We start from the raw sequence: 25,510 nt of genomic DNA on the forward strand, positions 1-25,510 counted from the left end.
AGTATGCCCCCTAATTTTAAAAATTATTCTTTTATAATTCAGTCAAGGTGAGTAATTTTCCTCAAGTTTAGGATCCGACATTTTGGGTTAGTGTTAGTTTCACGTGCTTTCAAGTTTTATTTTGTTTATTGATGGATTCATTGTTGATGTTGCTGATACAAATGGGATTTTCCTTCCTCTGTTTAAACCTCTGCTTATTTTGTGTTGATGTAACTGCTCTTATTTTACTTGGAGTATTTGTAGTTTTCTCTATTAATTTATTTTTACCAGCTGGGAAGAGACATTTTTAACTACACAAATAGATTTTCTTTGATTCGTGGTTTTTAGAGTCTTTAATAGGAGTAGGTTGAATTTTGTTGGAGTGTTCTGAGCATCAGTTAATTAATTAATTAACTTTTTAGAGATGTAGTCTCCCTTTGTCACCCAGGCTGAAGTGCGGTGATGTGATCTTGGCTCACTGTCACCTCTGTCTCCCAGGTTCAAGGGATCCTCATGCCTCAGCCTCCCTAGTAGCTGGGATTATAGGTGTGCACCATTTCGCCCAGCTAATTTTTGTAATTTTAGTAGAGATGGGATTTCACCGTATTGGCCAGGCTGATCTCAAACTCCTGGCATGGAGTGATCTGCCTGCCTGAGCCTTCTGAAGTACTGGGATTACAAGCGTGAGCCACTGCGCCTGGCCCTGAGCGTTAATTTAGATGTTCATTTTGGTTTCAGTTATTTGCATATTTCCTATTAAAAAAATTATTCTTGGTAATGTTGAATTTTACTCCTTAATCTTGCAATTTAGATTTTTCCCATTGGTGTATATGCATTTGTTTTGGGTGAGAAGGTAGCCTTGTTGCAGTTTTAAACAATTGTTTTTTCTATTTTTAATTTTAATGGTTACATAATAGTTGGACATATTGCGTTTGTTGTGTTTTGATTTCAGAGTTAAAGTAACCCCATAAAATTCATTTAGTAACTTTCTATGAGTTTATGTTTTCTGCAACATTTTATGTAGCTTTGGGATTGGTTGTTTCTTAAGTTTGAGAAAATTTATTTTAAAGTATTTGTCAAGAAGACTTTTTAGGGAGATAAGGCTATAATTGAAATAAATCCTAAAATATTTATTTCTTGCATTTTGATCAATTGAGCCTTTTTCACTTTTTGAGTCCATATCTGTAATTTACTTTCTCACTAATTTCACACCTTCAAATTTAGTAGCGTGTACTGTTGTGTAGTTTAAACACGTATGTCTCTGGTTGGATCTCCTTTGCATTTCTAATTTTGTTAGTTTAGTTTGTTTTTCGTGTCAGATTTCTTAAACTCTAGCCTTTTTGTTTTCTTTGTTTTTAAAGAGAACTAGTTCTTAGATTATTGAACAATTCTCCTTTTCTGTTTCCTTGTTTTTTTTTTTTGTTTTTGAGACGGAGTCTCGCTCTGTTGCCCAGGCTGTAAGGCTGGAATGATCTTGGCTCACTGCAACCTCCACCTCCTGTGTTTAAGCGATTCTTCTGCCTCAGCCTCCTGAGTAGCCGGGATTACAGGCACCTGCCACCACGCCTGGCTAATTTTTTTGTATTTTTAGTAGAGACAGGGTTTCGCCGTGTTGGCCAGGCTGTTCTCAAACTCCTGACCTTGAGTGATCTGCCTGCCTCAGCCTCCCAAATGCTAGGATTACAGGTGTGAGCTACTGAGCCTCACCTGTTTCCTTTTTTTTTTTTTGGGCGGGGTTTCACTCTGTTGCCCAGGTTGGAGTGTAGTGCTGTGATCTCGGCTCACTGCAACCTCTTCTTCCTGGGTTAAAGCAATTCTCCTGTTTCAGCCTCCTGAGTAGCTGGGATTACAGGCGTGTCCTACCACTACCTGGCTAATTTTTGTATTTTTAGTTAGAGATAGGTTTTCACCATGTTATCCAGGCTGGTCCTGACCTCAAGTGATCTTCCTGCCTCAGCTTCCCAAAGTGCTGGGATTACAGGTGTAAGGTACCATGTCGGGCCCTATTTTTCTGTTTTCTAAATCAATGTCTGCATTTATGTGTATTGGTTTTTTTGGTTTTTTTTGTTTTTTTAGACAGAGTCTTGCTCTGTTGCCCAGGCTGGAGTGCAGTGGTGCGGTCTCGGCTCACTACAGCCTCCACCTCCCAGGTTCCAGTGATTCTCCTGCCTCAACCTTGGGTAGCTGGGATTATAGGCACACGCCACCATGCCCAGCTAATTTTTGTATTTTTAGTAGAGACGGGGTTTCCCCATGTTGGCTAGGCTGCTCTCAAACTCCTGACCTCAGGTGATCTGCCTACTTCGGCCTCCCAAAGTGCTGGGATTACAGGTGTGAGCCACTATGCCTGGCTGTGTATTGGTTTTTGTCTGTTGTAACTTATGAAATATGTTGTTCAAGTCCTCTTATGATCTTGTTTTTTTTTTTTTTTTTTTTCACTTGTGCTTCCATAGGCTGTTAATGAGGAGTTAATCTATTTCAGGCCAATTACATGTAACACTTTGTTCATGTATTTCTAACAGTTTTCACCTTCTCCATTTTGAAGCTTTGTTAAGCATATACATGTTTTAAAAGATAATACCCTCAATATTGAGTAATCGTTTATTAATAAAGATTAATAAAGTAGTAGCTTTTTTTTCCCGCCCCCGACAAGGTCTTGCTCTATCAACTGGGTTGGATGAACTGGCACAATCATGACTCACTGCAGCCTTAAACTCCTGGGCTCAAGTGATCCTCCTGCCTCAGCCTCCCAGTTAGCTGGGACTACAGGTGCTTGACACCATGCCTGGCTAATTTTTACATTTTTTTGTAGAAGCAAGGTCTCGCTATGTTGCTCAGGCTGGTCTTGAACTCCTGGCCTCAAGTGATCCTCCTGCCTTGACCTCCCAAAGTGCTGGGATTAAAGAAGATCTTTTTCACAATGAGTAGTTTGTGTCATTAACCATTCTCTGATATTAGTATTTCTAAGTCTTCTTTTCTTTGTTCAGAATTTACTTAATATATACATAACCAACCCCCTCACCCTTTTCCATCCTAACTTTTATCTTTAGTTTTCCTTATTATTTTAAATTTAATTCTCTCTCTCTCTCTCTTTTTTTTTTAAGAGATAGGCTCTTGCTCTGTTGCTCAGGCTGGAGTGCAGTGGTACAGTGTTAGCTCACTGCAGCCTCAAACTCCTGGTCTCAAGAGAGCTTCCTCCTCATACTCCCCAGTAGCTGGGACCACAGGCATTGTCACCACACCCAGCTACTTTTTTATTTTTTGTAGAGATGGGGTCTAGCTGTGTTGACTTGGCTGGTCTCTAACTCCTGGCCCAAAGTGATCTGTCTTGGTATCCTAAAGTGTTGGTATTACAGGCATGAGCTGATGTGCCTGGCCTAGATTTAATTCTTATAAACAGTATGTTGTTAGAATCTGTTTTATTTTAGCCAGAAACCCTTTGCCTTGTAAATATTGTGCTTCAGCCATTTTCTGCTGTCAGGATTATTGCATATCTGATGCCTGTGTTTTGTGGCCGAACGTATTGTACTTTCTTGTTTATTTATTTATTTATTTATTTATTTTTGAGACAGGGTCTTGCTCTGTCACCCAGGCTGGAGTGCAGTGGTGCAGTCGTGGCTCACTGTAGCCTCGACCTCCTAGGCTCAAGTAATCTTCCCACTTCAGCCTTCTGGATAGCTGGGACTCCAGGCACATGTGATCATGCCCAGATAACTTTTGTGTTTTTTGTAGAGACTGTGTTTCACCATGTCACCTAGGCTATTCTTGAACTTCAGGGCGCAAGTAATCCGCCCACCTTGGCCTCCTGAAGTGCTGGAGTTACAGGCGTGAGCCACTGCACCCAGTCATGCTTTCTTATTTTAATGGTCTCTTGGTACCTCCCTTCTACTTCTCTTCTGTGTTGTCTCTTAAACATTTACAGTTCACAAATTCTTTTTCTTTTCTTTTTTCTCCTCCTCTTCTCTCTTCTCTCTTCTCTTCTCCTCTCTTCTCTTCTCTTCTCCCCTCCCCTCCCCTCCCTTCCCTTCTCCTCTTCTCTCTTTCTCTATCTTCCTTTCTTTTCCTTTTCCTTTTTTTTTTTTTTTTAATTTAAGAGACAGGTCTTACTCTGTTGCCCAGGCTGGAGTACAGTGGCATGATCACCATTTACTGCAGCCTTGAAATCTCAGGCTCAAGCGATCTGCTGGCCTCGGCCTCCCAAAGTGTTGAGATTACAGGCATGAGCCACCATGCCTGGCCAAGTTCACAAATTTTATTATGCTAGACCTGTCTGTAGCCAGCCCATATGGTGACATCCTTTTTTTGGTCAAGTTTTGTGTATTCCTGAGTGTTTAGTCACAGAGAACATAGTCACAGAGAACATGCTACTCAGTGCTTTGTTTCACTAGCTTTTACTTGGTTCATATCAAACCATGAAAATGAAAAAGGACTGAGGAACATGGAAGAAAAAGAATGCACAATGGTCTGTTTTCCAGAAAGGAATCAAACACGGTGTTTTATTAGCGAGCTCCGGGGACATGGTATTTCCCAGTGTTGGTGTTGCACGGGGTTGTCGGGAGCAGGCTGGGTGCTCTTGCTGTCTTTGAAGGCATTTCTGCTCGAAGTCTCAGAGTTGCCTTCTCTCTTGTGCAATGCAGGTTTTGCTAACTGGTTGGTCTGGGGTAGAGCAAGCCTGATTTCTCCCTGACTCCAGTTTGGGTTTTCCAGCTTTGAAAAACTATTTTTTCCTTCTTTTCTCTTACACTTAAAAAGAAAAAAATTCTGGTTCATGTGCTTTGTCTTGTTCTTTGGGAACTTGGCTTGTTTATTTAGTCATTGTTTTGGCAAGCATTTTTTTGGGGGTCTACCCTGGCCACACATCATGCTGAGTGCTCAAGTTTCAGTGCTGGGTAGAAATGGAGAGGAGCCACTCTGCATCAAGCTTATATTCTCGTGGAAGATCAGATAAGCACACACATAGAGCCTTAGTTACAGGCTGAGACAAGCTCAGAGGGAAGAGCACTACATGATGCCTGATATGTGGAAGATCCCACCTGGCCTTGGAGAGGGGCTGGGCAGTCTTCTCAGAGGAAGTGAGTTCTCACAGCTGAGACATGAAGAATGACAGTGGTAAATCCACCGAGGGAAGCGTGATGAGCCTGAGAGGGTGTGTGTGTCTGTTTCTGTGTGTGTGTCTGTGTGTTTCTGTGTGTATCTGTTTCTTGTGCAAATAGGCACCTTGGGAATGGGGCAGGTGGAGGGACTAGCAGTGCGAAGACCTTGGGATGGGGACACCGTGTGGAGTGTGCAAAGTGGTGGAAGGGCCAGGGTGGCTGGTGGAGGCCAGAGCGAGAGGACATCAGAGGGGACCAGGGCAGGGCTTGGGACTTACTCCTCAGGACTTGGGCTGCTGTTGAAGTTTTATTTGGTGAAATTCTCAGATTTGCAGATGTGGGAAAGTTCTACTCAGGCTGTAGAAGGGAGGGTGAACTGGAAGGGGAGGGAAGTTTGTAGGATTGTTAGGAGAGAGTTGAGTGGAGAGTGTGGAGGTGTCAAGGGGGTAGTGGGCAGGCCGGTGATCAGGTCAGAAGAGGGTGGAGCAGATGAAGGTGTCAGGGCTTCTGCTGAGTACAGCAGCAGGCTGGGTAAGTGAGCTCAGGAGTCCAGAAGAGGGGCTGTGGGGTGGTGGGGGAGGCTTCTTTATCTTCCATGTCTGTCACATTCTTTAGCCTTATTTTATTTAATTTCTTGTTTTTTTTTCCTAGTTCTGGTTATCAAAGTTTTTATATTGTTTATAACTACATTTACTTGCAACTTCCCCTCCCAGCCCCCACCCCCGATTCCAGCATACTTTGTTTTTATCCTGGCTTATTCTTGGTTGATAGGTAATTTTTTTTCTTTTTTCTTTTTTTTTTTTTTTTTGAGATGGAGTCTCGCTCTGTCACCCAGGCTCTGGAGTGCAGTGGCGCGATCTTGGCTCACTGCAAGCTCCGCCTCCGGAGTTCACGCCATTCTTCTGCCTCAGCCTCCTGAGTGACTGGGACTACAGGTGCCCACCACCACGCCCAGCTAATTTTTTTTTTGTATTTTTAGTAGAGACGGGGTTTCACAGTGTTAGCCAGGATGGTCTCGATCTCCTGACCTCGTGATCCACCCGCCTCAGCCTCTCAAAGTGTTGGGATTACAGGCATGAGCCACTGCACCCAGCCGATAGGTAAAATATTTTTAAAAAGTTTTCTGTTTAACAAAGTCATTCCCTCCAGGGAAAGATTTTCCTTTGATCATCTCCATTTTCTCTTGGGTTTTCAATTGTTTTCATTGACTTAGGGTTTCTTCCCTGATTTATTACACTTGGAGTGTGTTTTAGTGGTTTTAGTTGTTGTCTTCAAGTCCTATGCTTGTTTGTCTTTTTTTTTTTGAGACAGTCTCACTCTGTTGCCCAGGCTGGAGTGCAATGATGCAATCTCAGCTCACTGCAACCTCCACCTTCTGGGTTCAAATGATTGTCATGCCTCAGCCGCCCGAGTAGCCGGGATTACAGGTACCCGCCACCACGCCTGGCTAATTTTTGTATTTAGTAGAGACAGATTTCACCATGTTGGCCAGGCTGATCTCACACTCCTGAGCTCAAGTGATCTGCCCTCCTCAGCCTCCCAGAGTGCTGAGATTACACGTGTGAGCCACCACGCCCAGTTTTATAATCTTCCCTTAGCAGCCTAGAGCTGTAGAACACTACAAGACTGTAGCGTCCATTTGAGTTTTGTGCTTTTATTTACTTATTTCTCCGAGTCAGTGTTTTTCGTCATTTTTAAACCCATGTTCTCTTTTGATAAAGGATTAATTTTTATTGCCTCCTTTAATGTTGTTTGAAATTTCAAAATGCAGCAAAAAGGAATAAAAGCAATGGGCTTTATTCTCACCCTCCCTGACCCTCCTGGAGAGTCATTCCTGCCTGCATTCCATTTGGTCTTATTTATTTATAATATATGGTACATGAGAGCAAGGATTTTTGTCTGTTTTGTTCATGGCTTTACACCAAGGGCCCAGCATACAATGGGTGCACATAACTCTTGGTTGAAGAGTGGCTTGGTCACCTCCAGTTCCAGAATGATTTGGGCCCTGCCCTTCATTGATTCGGCTTTGCAGGACACTTCCTGGGACCAGAGACTGGGCTTGGCTGCGAGATCAGGTCCTCCTTCCTGCGGGACACAGTCCATGCGCGTCGCAGCAGCCACGGCAGGGCTGGGGAGGAACTGACATGGGTTGCTTCTTGGGGCAGGGCATGGGGGATTTCTGCCTGTGGTGGGAGAAGGGGGTAAGACCATGCCAGAGCTGAGGAGGGTAGCTATGGGGTGGAAGGGGCGCTTCTTGCCAGAGGGAGTGGGCGTGGGAGGTGCGCTGGGTGAGCAGCCTCAGAGGCGGGAGGTGATTTCCAGGCTGGCGTGGGTTTGGGCTTTTTTGTCAGAGCTGTGGGAAGCCATTAAGATTTTAAAGCAGGGTGGTAAAGTTGGGTTTTTGTTAGAAGAGTCTGTCTGCTGCTGGAGGCGAGATCTGCAGGCTAGGTGGATGAGAAGGGCTGCAGAGGGGCCTTTCCCTCAACATGAGGTGGGGGGACAGCCCGGATGCGCTTATGGAGGTGAGAGATGGGGCCTGAGGAGAGCCATGCACTGCAGGTGGGCAGGGCCCATGCTTCTGCTGTTGCTGGTACTTTCTTTTCTTTGTTTTGGGTGACACTGGGAATTAATAACAGTACTGAAGGAAAATACTGTATCATTGGCCATGATACATGCTTCCTAGAAAGCAAGCAGTGCTGTCTGTACACAGTGGCATGATCACAGCACCCCTGCAGGACTCCAGAGGCACAGTTTCTTCTCCTAACTGGGAATGTTTTGGTATTACTGGCCTTTCCAGTTCTAGAAATGTCCCCTTGGAGACTGACTTCATAGTGGCTGGTGTCAAAGAGTCTGTGTCCATTGTGAAGGAGGCAGAATCAGAGCTAAATTCAATTTAGTGAAGATTTTCTAGACTAACTAGGAAGAGGGCTCATCACCCGAAGTGGGCGTGGGTACTCCACGTAGCCAGGCTCATCACTCGAAGTGGGCATGGGTGCTCTCCATAGCCAGTCTTTGTCTACAGGACAGCGGTAGGCAGTCAAGGCCTGAGCTCTGGCCGGGTCTCTTGGAGGGCAGGGAGCCTGGAGCTGGGAGAGAGTGGTGATGCATGGTGGCCATTTCCACTCCCACAGGGCCCTTTACCCTTCACACCCAGTGCCCACTGCCCTGCCTAAGACGCCTTGTGCCGTCCTGCCCTGCATCTCTCTGGCCACCTGCTGGCATGGCCTCTCCCATTTGTGGGGGTGTCACTGCCCAACTGCCTGTCCTCTCATGGCTCTCCTTCCCTGCCTCCTGCCTTGGGTGGGATGTGCGCAGGATATAGTTTGAGTCCATCTCGGGCGCTGGTTTTGTGGAGCACACAGGAACTCTGTCTTCCAATGTCGAGGGTCTGTGTATCCTCCACCAGATAGAAGACCCAAGGCAACAGGACTGGGCTCCTTCTCTTCTTCTAATCTCTGAAAGTACAGGACCCTGCAAGGTAACTTCGTGCTTAAAGGCAAGCCAGAGCATGAATCTCAGCTCAGCTTCTTCCTAGCAGATGACTGTGGGCAAGTCGCAGAACAGCTCCAAGCCTCCATTTTCTCACCTGAGAAATGGGGTAACCTGCCTTGTGGGGTGGTTTGGTTGTGAGGACTAAATGAGTTAATGAATGTAGGTATGACATACGTGTTTGTGCCTATTAACACTGTGATTATAGGCACTTACTGATTATTCAGTGAATGAATTGAAAGCAATAAACCAAGTTCATTTATTATGTCATTTGGTATGTGGAAAATTTTCTTCTAGTTTGGTGTACTTAATGTTTCATACTTTCTCTGTTTACTGAATAATAACTTAAATTGAACAAAATCACTACGAATTAGTCCAGATTTCACTGGGCTTCAGTTAGTCTGGCTGTATTATTACTTCTCCCTGGGTCATGTCAACTCCAGCTTAGGTGAACCTTAGAGAGGAAAGACAAGTTTTACTGGAATATGCCTGAAATACAGAGCTGTTCAGAAGGTCCTATTCTGCCCGTTGTTAAAAGTGCTGTAAACCAAGGCTGGACATGGTGGCTCACACCTGTAATCCCAGTGCTTTGGGAAGCTGAGGTGGGTGGATCACCTGAGGACAGGAGTTCAAGACCAGCCTGACCAACGTGACGAAACCCCATCTCTACTAAAAAATATAAAAATTAGACAGGCGTGGTGGCGGGCACCTGTAATCCCATTTGGCTGAGGCACAAGAATCACTTCAACCCGGGAAGTGGAGGTTGCGGTGAGCTGAGATTGCATCATTACACTCCAGCCTGGGCGACAGAGCGAGACTCTGTCTCAAAAAAAAAAAAAAAAGAAAAAAGAAAAAAAAAATGCTATAAGCCATCGAGGGGCCCATCGTTTCTTACCTAATGAAGTTCAGGGTCTGGCCTCGCCCCAGCAGAGCCCAGTGCTTCTTAGGGAGCTCCCTGTGTGTATGGGTCACCTGCTGGCCCTGGTCTCTCGGGGTCTGTTTCCCCAAATTCTCCCCACAGGCCCTGGCCGTTTCCTCCTCAGGGAAGCCTGCCTGTTCACACGGTGCTCAGGAAGCTGCCATATGCTTCTGTGGGGCTGTGGTTCTCAAACTTGGCCATGCCCGAGCACCTTTTGGAACCTTCCCCAGAAATTTGCAAGTGGGTGCTTTTTCAAAGCTTTCCAAAATCTTAGGGTAAAGCCACTTTGGGACCCCCTCTTGAGGGTATTTTGTATCACTCATGTGATGCTAAATGAGCACATACTCCCTAGTAATGTGTACTTCGCCACACCTTGAGCTCAAGGCCAGAGAGTCTCTTGGCAGCCTAGGGTCCCCAGTGCTCTGCCCTTTGGGGTGACTATGTGTATGAATATGAGCTGGAAGAAGCAGGTTCTGTTGCTTCTTTTTGTTAACACAACAGAGAGGATATTGACTCACCTCTTCCTTGGCAAGCCCTCCTGTGTGGATTCGTTTATTAACTTAGTTCTTAAAGTGTTTGAATCTTAGTAGTGATTTAAAGGAAATTTAAAATAGAAAATGGACTGGGTGTGATGGCTCACGCCTGTAATCCCAGCACTTTGGGAGGCCGAGGCAGGCGGATCACCTGAGGTCAGGAGTTCAAGACCAGCCCAGCCAACATGGTGAAACCCTGTCTCTACCAAAAATACAAAAATTACCTAGGTGTGATGGTGGGTGCCTGTAATTCCAGCTACTCAGGAGGTTGAGGCAGGAGAATTGCTTGAACCCAGGAGGCGGAGGATGCAGTGAGCCGAGATCACACCACTGCACTCCAGCCTGGGCGACAGAGCAAGACTCCATCTCAAAAATAAAAATAAAAGTAAAATAGGGAGAAAATGTTCCCACGGTAGCTCTGCAGTTGTTTTCTTTTTTTGTGTTTCTCTTCAGACTTTTTTTTTTTTTTTAGATGGAGTCTCACTCTGTCGCCCAGGCTGGAGTGTAGTGGCACGATTTAGGCTCACTGCAACTTCTGCCTCCTGGGTTCAAGCAATTCTCCTGCCTCAGCCTCCTGAGCAGCTGGGATTACAGGCATGTGCCACCACACCTGGCTAATTTTTTTGTATTTTTAGTAGAGACGGGGTTTCACCATGCTGGCCAGGCCAGTCTCGATCTCCTGACCTCATGATCCGCCCATGCTGGGCTCCCAAAGTGCTGGGATTACAGGCGTGAGCCACTGCGCCCTTCCTCCCTTCAGACTGTTTAATAGGCAAACATTAAATTTTACATGTGTTATATACACATCAGTTTATGTTTACTTTTGTATTTTGGCTTTATTTGCTGCTTTATCATAAGATTCCCCATATCATGAGTCTCTGTAATGATCATTTTTTACAGTGGCAGATATTTCATTGTGTAGATGTGTCGTCACTGATCAGTTAAACTTTATTTGCTCACTCTTGCAGCATTAGGGACTGAGAATGTTTCAGTTTTTCCTGTTGGAGATAATGCTGGAATGTGCATTTCAGATCACAGGAGGGACATTTAGGGAGGTGAGTTTGGTCTCCCCTGCAGAGCAGCTTCCATGCTGAGCCCTGTTTGCCCAGGAGAGGGTGCAGTCTGCCCTTCAGGAGCTGCTTTGGTTTGGTTTGGTCTTGGGTCCCTTTTTGTTACCTGCCCTGAAAGTTGAGAAGACAAAACTTCCTCCTGCTTTGGGTGATTCTAGTTTGGTTCTGGTTTACAGCTTTATTTTTGAGTATTTCTGTATTTCAGCTTCTATTTACTTTTACACTATTTTAGATGGATCATAATTTGAAATTTCAGGTATCCTAAGCCTCCAGAATCTCTCGAGGATTGGCATGTCACATAACTTTAAAAAAGCAGTATCAAGAAGAGGTTGGGTTTGTTGAAGGGAAGTGGACAGATCAGGGGACTCTGGCTTATATGACTAAGCTGGTGGAGGAAGGCACGTGAGCAGACATTGGGTGAATGTCTGCTGTCCCAGTGGCACATCCTGGAATGAGGGTGGGTGGAGGGAAGTGGAGAACTGCCCCAGATATGGAAAGTGGTAGAAGAAGAGTTGAGTACACACTTGTATGAGGGATGGGGCTGGTTTATGGGAGTGGAACCAGCTTGAAAAGAAGACAGAAAGTGAGAAGTGAAGACTTGTTGTATCATGTAAGAATAGAATGAAGAAAAGGACAGGTCCTTGGTTTATTTTCAGGAAATGGAAATGGATTGGCCAAATAATGGGATCGAAAATAAAGGGTGTTTTTATTATAAGCCAAGTGAAAATTAAATTTAAGATACGTATGTTGTCGTGGTTGGATTGTGTCCTCCAAAGTTCATGTGTTGGAAACTGAATCACCAGTGCAACAGTATTGAGAGGTAGAAACTTTGAGAGGTGATCAGTGCCAGGTGCAGTGGCTCACGCCTGTAATCCCAGCACTTTGGGAGGCCAAGGCAGGCAGATCACCCAAGATCGGGAGTTCGAGATCAGCCTGATCAACATGGAGAAACCCTGTCTCGACTAAAAATACAAAATTAGCCAGGTGTGGTGGCACATGCCTGTAATCCCAGCTACTTGGGAGGCTGAGGCAGGAGAATCACTTGAACCCAGGAGGCGGAGGTTGCAGTGAGCCGAGATTGCGCCATTGCACTCCAGCCTGGGCAACAAGAGTGAAACTCCGTCTAAAAAAAAAAAAAAAAAAAAGAGGTGATCAGGCCAGGAGTTCTCTGCTCTGGGGATGGATTAATGCTGTTATTTTAGGGGTCAGTTCCTAACAAAGGGATGAGTTCATCCCCCTCCCCCTTGCTCTCACTATCACCTTTGATGCAGCATGAAGGCCCTCACCAGATGGTGCACCGTGCTCTTAGACTTTCGAACTATGAGGCAAATAAACTTCTGTTTATTTAAAATTACCTAGTCTGTGGTATTCTGTTATAGCAGCGCAAAACAGACTGAGACACATGTCTAGAGGGCTGCTTATGTGTAATAGCTATATAATACTGCCTATATAAAGGGCAGTTTATATTTAATGCTGGTAGAATATCATGAAGGTAGTGTATGTTCGAATTAGGTTTAGCTACTCTATTAGTTTCTCATGGCTTCCGTAACAAATTATCAGATAACATGAAACGAAATAAATGTATTCTGTCACATTCCTGGAGGCCATACATCTGAAACCATGGTGTTGGCAATGCTGGGGTCCTAGGAGAGACTCTGTGACTTGCTTTGCCCAGGTCCTGGTAACTCTAGGCATTCCCTGGCTTGTGGCTGCATTGCTTCAAGGTCTGCCTCTGTCTCCACATGGCCTTTTCTTCCTTCTTGTGTCTTCTTCTCTGTTTCTTAAAAGGATACCTGTCCTTGGATTTAGGGCCCACTCAGATAATCCAGGATGATCTTGTCTCAAGATCCTTAACTTAATTACATCTGCAAAGACTGTTTTTCCAAATAAGGTCACATTCACAGGTTCCAGAGATTAGAACATGGACATACCTTTTTGGAGGCCATCATTCGATGCTCTATAGCTACAAATAAGAATGGTGTGAATAGGCAAGGTTTTATTCTTTCACACCAAAGAAAGTAGTCCTTGGTCAGTATGGTCATTCTGCAAGGTCATCTGAGCCCTTCCAGAATGTGAGTCTTCTAGTCTAAGAGGCTATGAGGTGCCAGTCACCACTGTGTCTCCTGTTGGAGGGTGGGGAGACAAGGAGAGGGAAAGTGTGTTGCCTGGTAGGAGTTCATAACCAGGATTCACAGCCGCCTCAGAGCGGTCTGTGGGTATGACTATATTTTGTTAAAATTGGTTTCCTTTGTAATCATAAGTATTTTATTTTTGGCATTTAAAGAAATTCTGAGAAGGAGTTCGTAGGCCTCACCAGACTGCCAGAAGGGGTCCATGGCACAAAGCAGATGAGGAGCTCTTGTATGACTTCCCCAAAGTGTGACATGGCACTTCTGCGGACATCCTTCTGGTTGACCTTTAGTTATGTGCTCACACCATATAGCTCTCAGGATACTTGCCCTGAAATAATCATGTCAGAATAACCATGTTATGCAAAGAGAAGGGTGATTTTTCATGTCTGTATTTATGACTTCCTTTTCTCCAAGTAATATTTTTGAAATAGTTTATGGTATCAAGAAGTTTGATGAGGTATATCATAAAGAAGGTCTTCCTTGTTAGCTGTATGACCTAGGGCAGATACTTCATCTTTCTAAGACTCGATTTTCTCATCTGTGTAGTGGGATGATACTGGACTCTATCTCAAAGGTCATTGGATTGGCACAGAAGTGCGTTCTGAATGTTTCCTAGTTTCTAATCACCACCACCACTCATCTCTACTAGTAGGAAAGTAATAGGGTTTAAGTTGCTAACATGTAGCAGTTACGCTGATTTATAGGAATTTCAAAGGATTTCAAATGAAGCCAACTTTACAGATAATATTAAAAAATAGCTTCTGTAGCAGAAGAGTAGATATCCGGAAAAAGTTATCCTTAAAAGTTTTCAGGTTGTAGTCAGTACAAACAGGAAAATAAAAGTTAAGGGAAAACCAAGTGTAATTTAACATACAAGATGCCTTTAATTGGTAGCTAAATAAAAAGGAAGCTATGTAATGGATCAGAGTATTGCATTTAAATCTTGTCTTGGCAGAGCACGGTGGCTCATGCCTGTAATCCCAGCGTTTTGGGAGACCAAGGCAGGATAATCACTTGAGCCTAGGAGTTTAAGACCAGCTTGGGCAGCGTAACAAGATCCTGTCTCTACAAAAAATAAAAAAATTAGCCAGGTATGGAGGCACGCACCTGTAGTCCCAGCTACTTGGGAGGCTGAGGCGGGAGGATTGCTTGAGCCCAGAAGTTCTCGGTTGCAGTGAGCTGTGATTGTACCACTGCACTCTAGCCTGGGCAACAGAGTGAAATCCTGTCTCAAAAAATAAAATAAATCTTGTCCATGTGGCATTCATATTTGTTGGGTGAATGAAAGTTCCCTGGTAGGCCTACCTAGCGTGAAACTGTGGCCGAGTTTCTCAGCTGTTTCTAGCAGACATCAGCCGAGGGGATGGTTAGGGCTGCTTCTTGGGTGAGGAACTATGATCTTTATCCAGATTTCAACATCAGTTTTCCTTTTTAGCATGTTTGGATTTCGGATATTTTCTGGGCAAAATTCCTAAGCCAGTTACTTTGGCTTTGAGAGAGGAAAAACCGTATTTTTTTTTTTTTTTTTAAGAGACGAATCTCACTCTGTTGCCCAGGCTGAAGTGCTGTGCTGCACTCTCAGCTCACTGCAGCCTCCGCCTCCTGGGTTCAAGCAGTTCTCCTGCCTCAGCCTCCCAAGTAGCTGGGACTACAGGCATGTACCACCACACCTAGCAAACTTTGTATTTTTAGTAGAGACAGGGTTTCACCATGTTGGCCAGGCTGGTCTTGAACTCCTGACCTCAGGTGATCCACCCACCTTGGCCTCCCAAAGTGTTGGGATTACAGGCGTGAGCCACTGCGCCCAGCCAGAAAAACTGTATATAATTGGCAGATGTCTCTGCATAAAAGACTCTTTCCAATTGCTGCAACTGCTGGCCCAGGTCTGGGATAGGGAGAATTGTATTTGTCGGTCCCATAAGTCCTCTTGAGTGTGAAGTGTCTTTGCTCTTCCTGTTGGGAAGACCCATGTTCGTCAGCAGCTTCTGCCTCTGTGGGCAGCAGCTCCCGCCCCCGGACTCATTTCTGCAAAGCAAGCCTGCCTCTATTTCTGCTCAAGTGCAGTGTTCCAGGAGAACCTGACTGCATGTCCCAGCTCTGCCAGCTCTCAGTGGTGGGTTCTTGGCCACCTGTAGCTTCATCCCCCGATCTGCCAACGAGGGTGGTCCTCCCTAGCACAGCAAGGGTGGGGCAGTCAAGCACCGTGCAGAGTAGGTGCTCAGTGAATGAAATGCTGTGATTGTTGACATGCTGTGGACAGCAGTGCAGGCCTGCGGGATCAGGTGCAGAAGGAAGTTAACCCAGTGAATTTCTCACCTGGTAATCCACACGGTGTTCTCAGGCTAAAGAAGCAGGAAGAAGCAGGTGTCTAATCAAATTGGTGGCTGTTTGCTAAGTGTGGGGTTTTACTGAAGGCAGCACCTGCTTCTGCAGCACAACTGGTCTAAAAAGCCAAGTTGCTCCTTGTGAGGGCTTAGGGTTCGGTTCTGACAGTCACTACAAGCAGGCACAGGGAGAAGATGCTGTCCTCTTCTGGCAGCCTGGCTGGTGAGCAGTGGAACCAATTGTGGTGTCCCTTCTTTATATTTAGAGTTTGGGGTGGGAGAGGACACAGTTACTTGTCTGGGCTGTTTGTTTAAATTATCAGTGGGGTTTGCATTTGTGAAATCGAAGACATTTTCACCATGTGATTGTGGATGTGAGAAAGTATTTGTGTTAATTGTTAACACTTGTTATATTTGTTAATTGTTACGAACAAGTGTAGCATACTTGTTAATTGTCTTTATTTACAAATGGCAGAGAAAACAAAGTGGATAGTTGAGAGACTATCATTGGATTATAGTAATTTAGTAAGGGAAAGAGTTCTTTGAGAGAAGACCTGGGGGGAAGATACATGGGTTTGATTGAATTTTTTCCTAGGGTGCCTAGGCAATGAATAATTTTTAGCCATCTTTACTCAGTCTGCTTTTAAATGTGTCAGGGTGTGATTGAGCCAAGTCCTGTCTGGTTTTTTTTTTTTTTTTTTCCTTGAAAGTTACAAAAATGGTATAATTCTCTAGGAAATCATGTTAAAAAAAATCCCACGTTCCCATCCCAGAATAACCTGGTGTTTCACAGTACATAGTGGTAGAATCTTTTTATTTCCTTGAAACAACTTGTTGTCAAATTAAGATAATCTCTTGCTCTGTGGTAGGGAGACTGCTGTTTATTGACCCAGTCCTTCCTCCTCACCACAAAATTGAAGAACCTGGTTGGAAATGGAAACCTAAAAAACATGTGACCCCCCCATACCGTATTTTCTAAGGCAGGAGGAGGACTGTGGGAGTGGTTATCACTAGATCTGTGCAGAAGGGTTGGCCCTTCAGACTGGGTCTGGTGTAGAAGGTGCCCTGTGGGAGCTGCCTCCAGGGCTGTGGCTGTGTGTGTCCATCAGTGCTGGACTTTATATGAGAAAAGTCAATGTTGTTTTCTTTTCTTTTTCTTTTTTTAAATTTGGTAGAGATGGGGTTTCACCGTGTTGTCCAGGCTGGTCAACATGGTCAAATCCTCCTGCCTCGGCCTCCCAAAGTGCTGGAATTACAGGTGTGAGCCACTGCGCCTGGCCAGTGCTGTTTTCTTTGTAGCTGAATTGTTCATTGGCTGCAAAGCTATAGAGGGTGGGTCAAGATAATTAGATGTTTGGAAAATAGTAAACAGTGGGATTGGCTTCCACCCGATTCTTTGATTTCTTTCTCTTTGAAAAAAGAGGGGCTCAATGGACATTGACCTTGGAGGCGGGAGCCTTGGGGTTTGTCCTGCGCCCTCATTGACTGGGAGCTGGGATCGCTTCCTTGTCTGTAAATCAAGGTCAGGGGCGCAGCTGACTTGCCGAGGCTGTTGCCAGCTCTGCTCTGCCTTCTGAGGAACTTAATGGTTTGCTTCATGTGAAAACTTGATGGTTTGCTTTAAGGTATCATTAGATACCTTGGTGTGATATCTAATCACGCCAAGGAAGAGATTGGGTATTTGTTTTTCCCAAATCCCTAAGTGCTGATTTCTTCAGGGCAGTACCAATTCACACAACCTCTTATCTGTAGCACTCACTTTGACTTGCATAAGTTTCCTGGCTTGGATGATAAGCTATATGGTCACCCTGGTTATTCAGAGAAAGGGTCATACTGTTCTTTAATGACTATTCTAATGCATGAAAACCATTTTTTGTGACTTAATTGAGACATAATTGATGTACAATAAACTGCAGTATTTAAGATGTACAGTTTGATAGTTTTTATACACACACACACACTGTCTCTCATATGTACATTGAAGCTGTCACCATAGTCAGGATAACATTTCCGTCACCCTGAGGATTTCCTCGTAATCCTTCCTTCTCTGCCTCTTCACAGGCAAACATGGATGGATTTGTTTTCTGTCACTGTAGATTACTCTGCGTTTTTAAAAGAATGCTGTATAAATTGAGTAATGCAGCATGTACTACTTCTTTTTTTTTTTTTTTTTTTTTTTGAGACGGAGTCTCACTCTGTCACCCAGGCTGGAGTGCAGTGGCGTGATCTCGGCTCACTGCAAGCTCCGCCTCCCGAGTTCACGCCATTCTCCCGCCTCAGCCTCCGAGTAGCTGGGACTACAGGCGCCCGCCACCTCGCCCGGCTATTTTTTTGTATTTTTAGTAGAGACAGGGTTTCACCATGTTAGCCAGGATGGTCTCGATCTCCTGACCTCGTGATCCACCCGCCTCGGCCTCCCAAAGTGCTGGGATTACAGGCTTGAGCCACCGCGCCCGGCCTTTTTTTTTTTTTTTTTTTTAATGTCTGGCTTCTTTCACTCAGCGTAATGGTTTTGAGCTATTTCGTGTTAGGAATATCAGTAGTCCATTGTATGGACATTCCAGCATTTGTCTATTCTATTGGTAGGCATTTAGGTAGTTTCTAGTTTTGGGTTATTACTAATAAAACTACTATGAACATTTGTATACAAGTCTTTGTGTGGACATATTTTCATTTCTCTTGGGTAAACACCTTGAAGTGGAATTGCTGGATCATGTAGTAGGTATATGTTTAACTTTTTAAGAGGCTGCTAAACAGTTTTCTGAAGTGGTGGTCCAATTTTACATTCCCACCTGCAGTGTATAGAGAGTTCCAGTTGCTCCACATCCTCACCAACACTTGGTGTGATCAGTGTTTTTAATTTTATGTGTCTTAATAGTTATGTAGTGTTATCCCATTGTGGCTTTAATTTCCATTTCTCTGATGACTAATGATGTCAACATCTTTTCATGTGTTTGTTGGTCATTTGTATGTCTTTTGTGAAATGTGTGCTAGAACATTTATTAATTTTTTCATTGGGTTCTTATTGAGTTGTAAGACTTCTTCATGTGTTTCGGATATAAATCCTTTGTCTGATACATATGTTGTGAATGTTTTTCTCAGTCTGTGGCTTGTATTTTCTTTAATGACACCTTTAGAACAGAAGTCTGTCTTTTTGGTGAAATTCAGCTTATTAGTTTTTTAAATGGCTCATTCTTCTTGTATTCTATCCAGAAAACCCTTGTCTACCTCAGCTTGCAAAGATTTTCTTCTATAAGTTTTATAGTTTTAGGTTTTACAGTTGGAATTATTATTAATGTTCTTCCGCCGACCCCCATATGGATGTTCAGTTTTTGTGGCAGCATTTATTGAAGATACATCCCTCATTTGATTACCTTTGCTGCCTTTGTCAAAAGTCAATTAACCTTTTATTTTTGAGTCTCTTTCCAGACTTTGTTTTGTTTTATTGAACTATATTATGTCTACCTTTACCCAAATAATTCTACACTTTGTTGATTACTGTAGTTTTATAGGAGGTGTTGAAATTAGAGTCATCTTTGTTCTTTTCTAACATAACTTTAGTTATTCCAAGTACTTCATGTTTTCATATAAATTTTAATACTAGTTTGTCCATTTCTATAAGTGAGGCCCGATAGAATTTTGGCTGAGATTGTATTAAATCTGTAGATCAATTTGGGGAGAATTGATATCTTGATAACATTGAATCTTTAATGATGTTGAGTTTTCCAGTGCATTAACATGATCTCTCTCTCTTTATTTAGGTGCTTTAAATTTATCTCAGCAATGCTTTGTAGTTTTCAGTGTAGATGTCTTTAGCGTCCTTTGTTAGATTAATTTCTATGTAATTTATGTTTTTTTATTAACTAAACAGTTTATAAACGTTTGATATCTAATTGTTTGCTGCCAATATATAAGAATACAGTGGATTTTGTGACCTTGCAAAATACTACTTGGTTAATTCTAGTAGTCATTTTGTAGATTCCCTAGAAAGTTCTGTATAAAGTCATATCATTTGCAAATAGGGACAGCTTTACTTCTTCCTTTCTGACTCACATGCCTGGTATTTATTTTTCTTGCTTCATTGCAAAGGCTGAGATTCCAGTACAACGTTGAATAGGAGTAGTGAAGGCAGGAATCCTTTTGCTTTTTCCAGCCTTAGCAGGAAACAGTTGGATTTTCATCATTACGTGTGATGTTAGCTGTAGGCTTTTTGTAGGTATCTTTTATCAGTTTGAGGATGTTCTTTACTTGATTGCTGACAGTTTTAATTATGAACGGGTATTGAATTTTGTCAAATATTTTTCTGCCTTTATTGAAGTGATCATATGGTTTTTCTCCTTTATGTTGTTAAAAGGGCAAATTAAATTGGCTGATTTTCAAATTTAAGACAACTTTGCATTCTTGGGTTAAACCCTATTTGCTCATAATATGTTTTTTATTTATTGTTGGATTCAATTTGCCATTATTTTGTTAAGAATTTTTACACCAATATTCATGAAGCATATTGATCTGTAGTTTATTTCTTCCCCTTTCTTCCTTCATTCCTTCCTTTCTGCTTTTGTCAGGTTTTGGTACTTTAAAAAATAGAGAGTGAGGCCAGGTGTGGTGGCTCATGTCCATAATCCCTGCACTTTGGGGGCCGAAGCAGGTGGATCACTTGAGGCTAGGAGTTCAAGACCGGCCTGGCCAACATGGTGAAACCCAATCCCTACTAAAATTACCAAAAAAAAAAAAATTAGCGAGTCAGTGTTACCCTGCCTCTGTTTTCTGATAAAGTTTGTGTAAGTCTGGTGTTCTTTCTGAAATATTTGCTAGAGTTTACCAGTGAAATGATGTAGGTATGCAGTTTTTTGGGGGAAAGTTTTTAATAATACCCTGTGATTTTTTTTTTTTTAATTTCAGATTTTTTGTTTCTTGTGTCTACAGTGACGTTTTCTGCATTCTCTTCCTTTTCCCTCTGATTGACATCTGTTGGATGGAGAAGTAGAAACTTTTTGAGAAAAGGGATATCTTGGGACTTGCTGATCTGTTTTCATCCCAGTGCCCCTGAACCATGCCTGGCACCAAATAGCCACTGTGTAAATGCCTGTGGGATTAATTGATTTGTTGTTGCTATATATCTATTCCTTGGCACTTCTGGGAAGCATTTTTGTCTTCCCCCATCCGCATGGGACAGTGTCGTCACCGTGCTGTGACAGGGGCTGGCTGAGTCAGGCTGGCGAGCCGTGGCTGCCCTGCATGCTGTGCCCTCCCACGGCGGCTCTTCAAATTCTTGGCCATGTGCCCAGCGCTGGTACACAGACCCTCTGAGTCAGGGCTTGCCAGTGGAAAAAAATATTTTCAACCTTTTCTGGTCTTTTAAAATGTTAAATCCTATAGTTGGAATTACTTCTTTTCATTTTTGCAATGTACTTGAAGTATCAGAGGAATAAGGAAAGCCGTTGTGGTGAAGGGATAAACCACCTGTGAGTATCCAACTGAAATTAGGAAGCAGGTGGTTCTAGATGAGGGAGGATAATTCCAGCAGGCTCTTGACCTTGTATGTGATTCCCGGACTGACTGGGAATGTGGTCTGAGATGCCCTTTCCTGGACAGATTACAAATGGCACCCCCTGGAGCAAACACATAAATCAGTCAGGGAGTTGAAAAAGAACAGGGTAATTTGGACTGGGCCTCTCTCTTTGAGGACGTGACTGTTGTGGCTATAGACTACATTCAGGTCCGCAGCATCTGGAAGGGGTCTGTATCCACTTATCCTTTGCATCCTTAGGGGGCTGGGTCTTTGTGTACCAGCAGCAGCTGTAGAAGTTGGGCTTGGGAGTCAGGGGCTCCCTTATCAAAGCTGGGAAACCTAGAATAACAGCTATGCTGCTCATGGACCTGTAGTCTCTCCTGTTAAGCAGAGTGTTGAGTTCATGTGATGGCAGACACAGCTCTGCCAGACACAGCTCTGCCAGGGTCACCAGGCAGGCACTCCGTCCCTCCCTTCAGGAGGGGACCATGGCATGCCTTGGATGAGGTGACTTGGCCAACTGTCTTGTGGCCCCAGCTCCTGACATTACCATGTGATGACTGTGACACTTGGAAGAGAAATGTCTCAGGTGTCATCGTCCCGACCTTGTCTCTGTGGTCCTGTACCTTTGCTTCACAATGATCAAAACGGAAAGTTCAGGTTGTTTCAGGTATTTTTTTTCAAGAAGTGCAATATTAATGTGTTTGTAGATGTTTTCCTTAAAGTTAGTTTTGGGGGAGAGAAGATGACTGCCCTTCTGTCCTGCAGGTGGATTGGCTGGGGAATGAGGCCATCTCTTTGCAGAGCGAGCAGTGAACTGTTTTTGTCTGTACACTGACTGGGGCTGACTTGGCATCCTGACCTTCCAGTCTGAAGGAGTTGGTAAGGGGCTGAAAGGACCCACTCTTTGTGTGTGTCGGTATGTTTTAGAGACGGGGTCTCGCTGTGTTGCCTGGGCCAGTCTGGAGCTCCTGAGTTCAAGCAGTCGTCCTGCCTTGGCCTTCCAAGTAGCTGAGACTACAGGTACATGCTGGACCCACACTTTGGACTCTGTCCCTGCTGGCCTAGTTCTTTGCCAAGAGCAGAACTTGAGAGTACCTTCACACAGGTAACAGTTAGACCTTGTCAGGAGACATGGCTGTTTTCCCAGACAGCTGAGCTCTCAGACTAAAGCACAGAAAAGTTGGAGTACATGGGACTCCTTAGCCCACAGAAGAAACTCTGTTTTAATGTTCCGTGTGAAATAGGAGTAGGGCATATTAGGGTAGGGCATCTTGGTTATGTGATGCCTGCAGCAAGTGCCATCAGAGTGGCCGCCAGCTGAGTCATCTCCCTCAAAGAGCTTTCCTGGAACCTCTCTCCCTGGTGATGTCAGCTCCTTCACCTCCGTTGCTGTCTCTAGCTGCAGGAGTGGTCGGAGATCCAGTGTTTTAACTAGGCCTTGCCAGAGGCCATTGGGATAGCAGGTCAATGGGTGAAGGAAGTTGTGTAGGCAAGTGGGAGTAATTGTCTCTGATCCTTGATTTTTGTAGGAAATAGGCATAGATTAAGGCATAGATAAATTTGAAAAGGTGTAGCTACATTAATTAATTAGTTAATTAATTAGAGATGAGGTTTCGCTCTGTCACCCTGTCTGGAGTGCAGTGGCGTGATCAAGGTTCACTGCAGCCTTGACCTCTCGGGCTCAAGTGATTCCCGCACATTAGCTTACTGAGTAGCTGGGACAGGCAGGTGTCACCATTCCCAGCTAATTTATACATTTTTTTGTAGAAACAGGGTCTCACTATGTTGCCCAGGCTGGTCTTGAACACCTGGGCTCAAGGGATCCTCCTGCTTTGGCCTCCCAAAGCACTGGTTTGCAGGCATGAGCTGCTGCGCCCAACCAGGCATAGATAAATTTAAAGACACCTTTTACTGTAGACAGTTTGGAAAATAGAGGAAACCAGAGGGAAAAGAAAAAAAAATCTCTCAGTCCTACCACTTGATATGCGAACTTCTAGTTTTCCCGGCTACATGTGTCCTGCCTTTTTTAAACACAATACTATCACATCAGTATGTCCCCCTTTCCCCCATTTATGTCTTATTGTGGTAGAATACACATAACATAAAATTTAGCATCTTAACCATTAAGAGTACAGTATAAATATAACCTTTTATAAATTACTTGTTTTTCCCTCCTTGTGTGGCTTTGTTTTCTGTGTGGTACCTATTCTGTGGTTTACTTAACCACTTTAAGTATTGAACATACAAACAGGCTTGAATCAATTCATTTGAAAAGGTGTGGACAAGACTTTGTCCTAAGGGTGACACCTGGCCCGAGCCAGCAGATGCGATTGTTCTTACCTTGGCCACTTTGCTTAATCAGGTTGACCTTCAGTGACCAAAAAAGTGGACGGTGGTGTCAGGGGCTTCGGGTAGCTTACAAAACTTTTTCCTTCTCTTCTTGTTACTTACCTCTTGATACTTGTTAACTACAGTGTTACTATAGACGCCTTTGGGTATATGCAGATTTACCATCAGTTAATCCCAGAGAAAAATGGATAAATTATGACAGCATGGTGGCTGTCAGACTTAAGAATGCCAAAGCATTCCGGTTTCTCTCCCTCCACCCCATCCCTTCAAGACTTACTGCCAGGGACCTTTGGTTTGCACAAACTTTCCTTATCACCAGGACTCTGAGGTCTTTCAGCTCCTTGTTTCTTCTGTGTAGTAGCTGAAGGATGCAGGTACTCCGTCCTCCTGCTGTGGTTTGTTTCTGTAGCGAGAAGCCCAACAGCCCAGCGACTGAAAGCTGAGGCCACTAACGCAGGATGCGGTCAGCCCAAGAGGAGCACAGCCCTGGACACAAGGCCTCTGGTCTCACTTCTCCCACCTCCGTGCTGCTGTGTGCTTTGCGGCCGCAAGCTCTGCCTTGGAATTGCTTACTGTGTCTTAGTTCCTTTGTGCATTTTTAAAATTTTTTATTTTTTTGAGACAGAGTCTTGCTCTGTCATCCAGGCTGGAGTGCAGTTGTGCGATCACAGCTCACTGCAACCTCTGCCTCCTGGGTTCAACTGATTCTCCCTCCTCAGCCTCCCAAGTAGCTGGGACTAGAGGCACCTGCCACCATGCCTGGCTAATTTTTGTATTTTTAGTAGAGATGGGATTTCACCATGTTGGCCAGACTGCTCTTGAACTCCTGATCTCAAGTGATTTGCCCACCTCAGCCTCCCAAAGTGCTGGGATTACAGGCATGAGCCCCTGCACCTAGCCCCCCTTGTGTATTTTTTAAAAGGTAAAGTTCTGTATTTACTATAGTGTTTATGTGGTAAAAATTGTTCATTTAAAAAAATTTAATATTGCTGTTGTTTCATTAATGCTTGGTTACAAATTTGCATAGGTTCTCAGTGGCCTGCACCAGCTTACCTATTCCCATGAGGCTTCTTTTTATTTTTATTGTGTACTTTTGTAGAGTATGAGGGTTTTTAGGAACTCAAAAATTGCATTATAGCAAAAATACCTGGAAGGTTTTCCTGATGCTAAGATTCTTTTTAATTACCTTTTTAATACAAATAACATGTTTCATTATAGATAATTAAGCACAGATAACCCAAACAAACAAAAACCACTCAAAAGTCTTATCACTGAGATTCTAGATTAAGCACTATTATGTAGACCTGTGATTCTCAAACATGGGTAGGGATAAGGCGGTGGGGCAGGTGAGACTGGCCTGAAGAGGACATTTGGGGACACATTGGTTTGTCACAGTTGTGAGGGTGGGGAGCAGGGGGTACGTGCTGCTGACACCTAGTGGTTAAAGTCCAGGGAAGCTGCTCAGTGTCCCCAGAGGCATCCTGCAGTGTTGTGCGACAACCCCACAACAAAGAACTATTTGGCTCAAAATACCAATAGTGCTGAGGCTGAGAAACCCTGATATAGACAGTTATGGGGCCTCTTTCTGTGAATATTAGTAAATATACTTTAGTTTTACAAAAATTTGGATTATTTATACAAACTAGTTTATGATCTGCTTTTAGAACTTATTACTTTATGAACTTAATCTTTCTGTGTCCACGACTATGCATCCTCCTCACCCTTTTTAAAATTGTCCTGTGACATCCCATTGCGTGAGTGTGTTGGAGCTTACTTCACCAGCCCCCTCTCTGGAGGCTGAGGTGCTGCCAGCGTTTTGCTATTGGAACCACGTTTGTTTGTATTTTGCCTTCTGCATGCTGGTTGACTGTGGCCAGCCCATGTTGGGGCACCAGCTCTATATCTGAGGTGCCTTTCATGGGTGATAATATTTCCTTCCTGCCAGAGGCCCCCCCGCCAACCATGGCCGTCCCCAATCTCTAGTTTTCTCACAGTTGAACACAACTCAAGCTTGAAGTACTGTTGAAATAGTGAGTAGATAAGTAACACAGAATATTTCTGTCACATTTCATTTTTAGGTAGAACTTTCACTTTTTGCTTCATTTTG

General features: G+C 43.9%; 1 protein-coding gene across 33 annotated transcripts in view; it reads left to right on the top strand.

Moving 5' to 3' along the window:
- DGKD (diacylglycerol kinase delta) overlaps positions 1-25,510 on the top strand; it is a 119,797-nt gene that overhangs the window by 37,417 nt on the left and 56,870 nt on the right. For 2 of the 33 annotated variants that reach the window (XM_065526274.2, XM_074010541.1), the window contains exon 1: positions 21,820-21,933. The exons of the other annotated variants lie outside the window; for them this stretch is intronic. The gene's annotated coding sequence lies outside the window, so the exon portion shown is untranslated. Of the gene's footprint in view, positions 1-21,819; positions 21,934-25,510 lie in introns of those variants that run through there. 33 annotated transcript variants of the gene reach the window in all.

Source organism: Macaca fascicularis, chromosome 12 (assembly GCF_037993035.2).
Source record: "Macaca fascicularis isolate 582-1 chromosome 12, T2T-MFA8v1.1".
In the NCBI taxonomy this organism is placed as follows: Eukaryota; Metazoa; Chordata; class Mammalia; order Primates; family Cercopithecidae; genus Macaca; species Macaca fascicularis.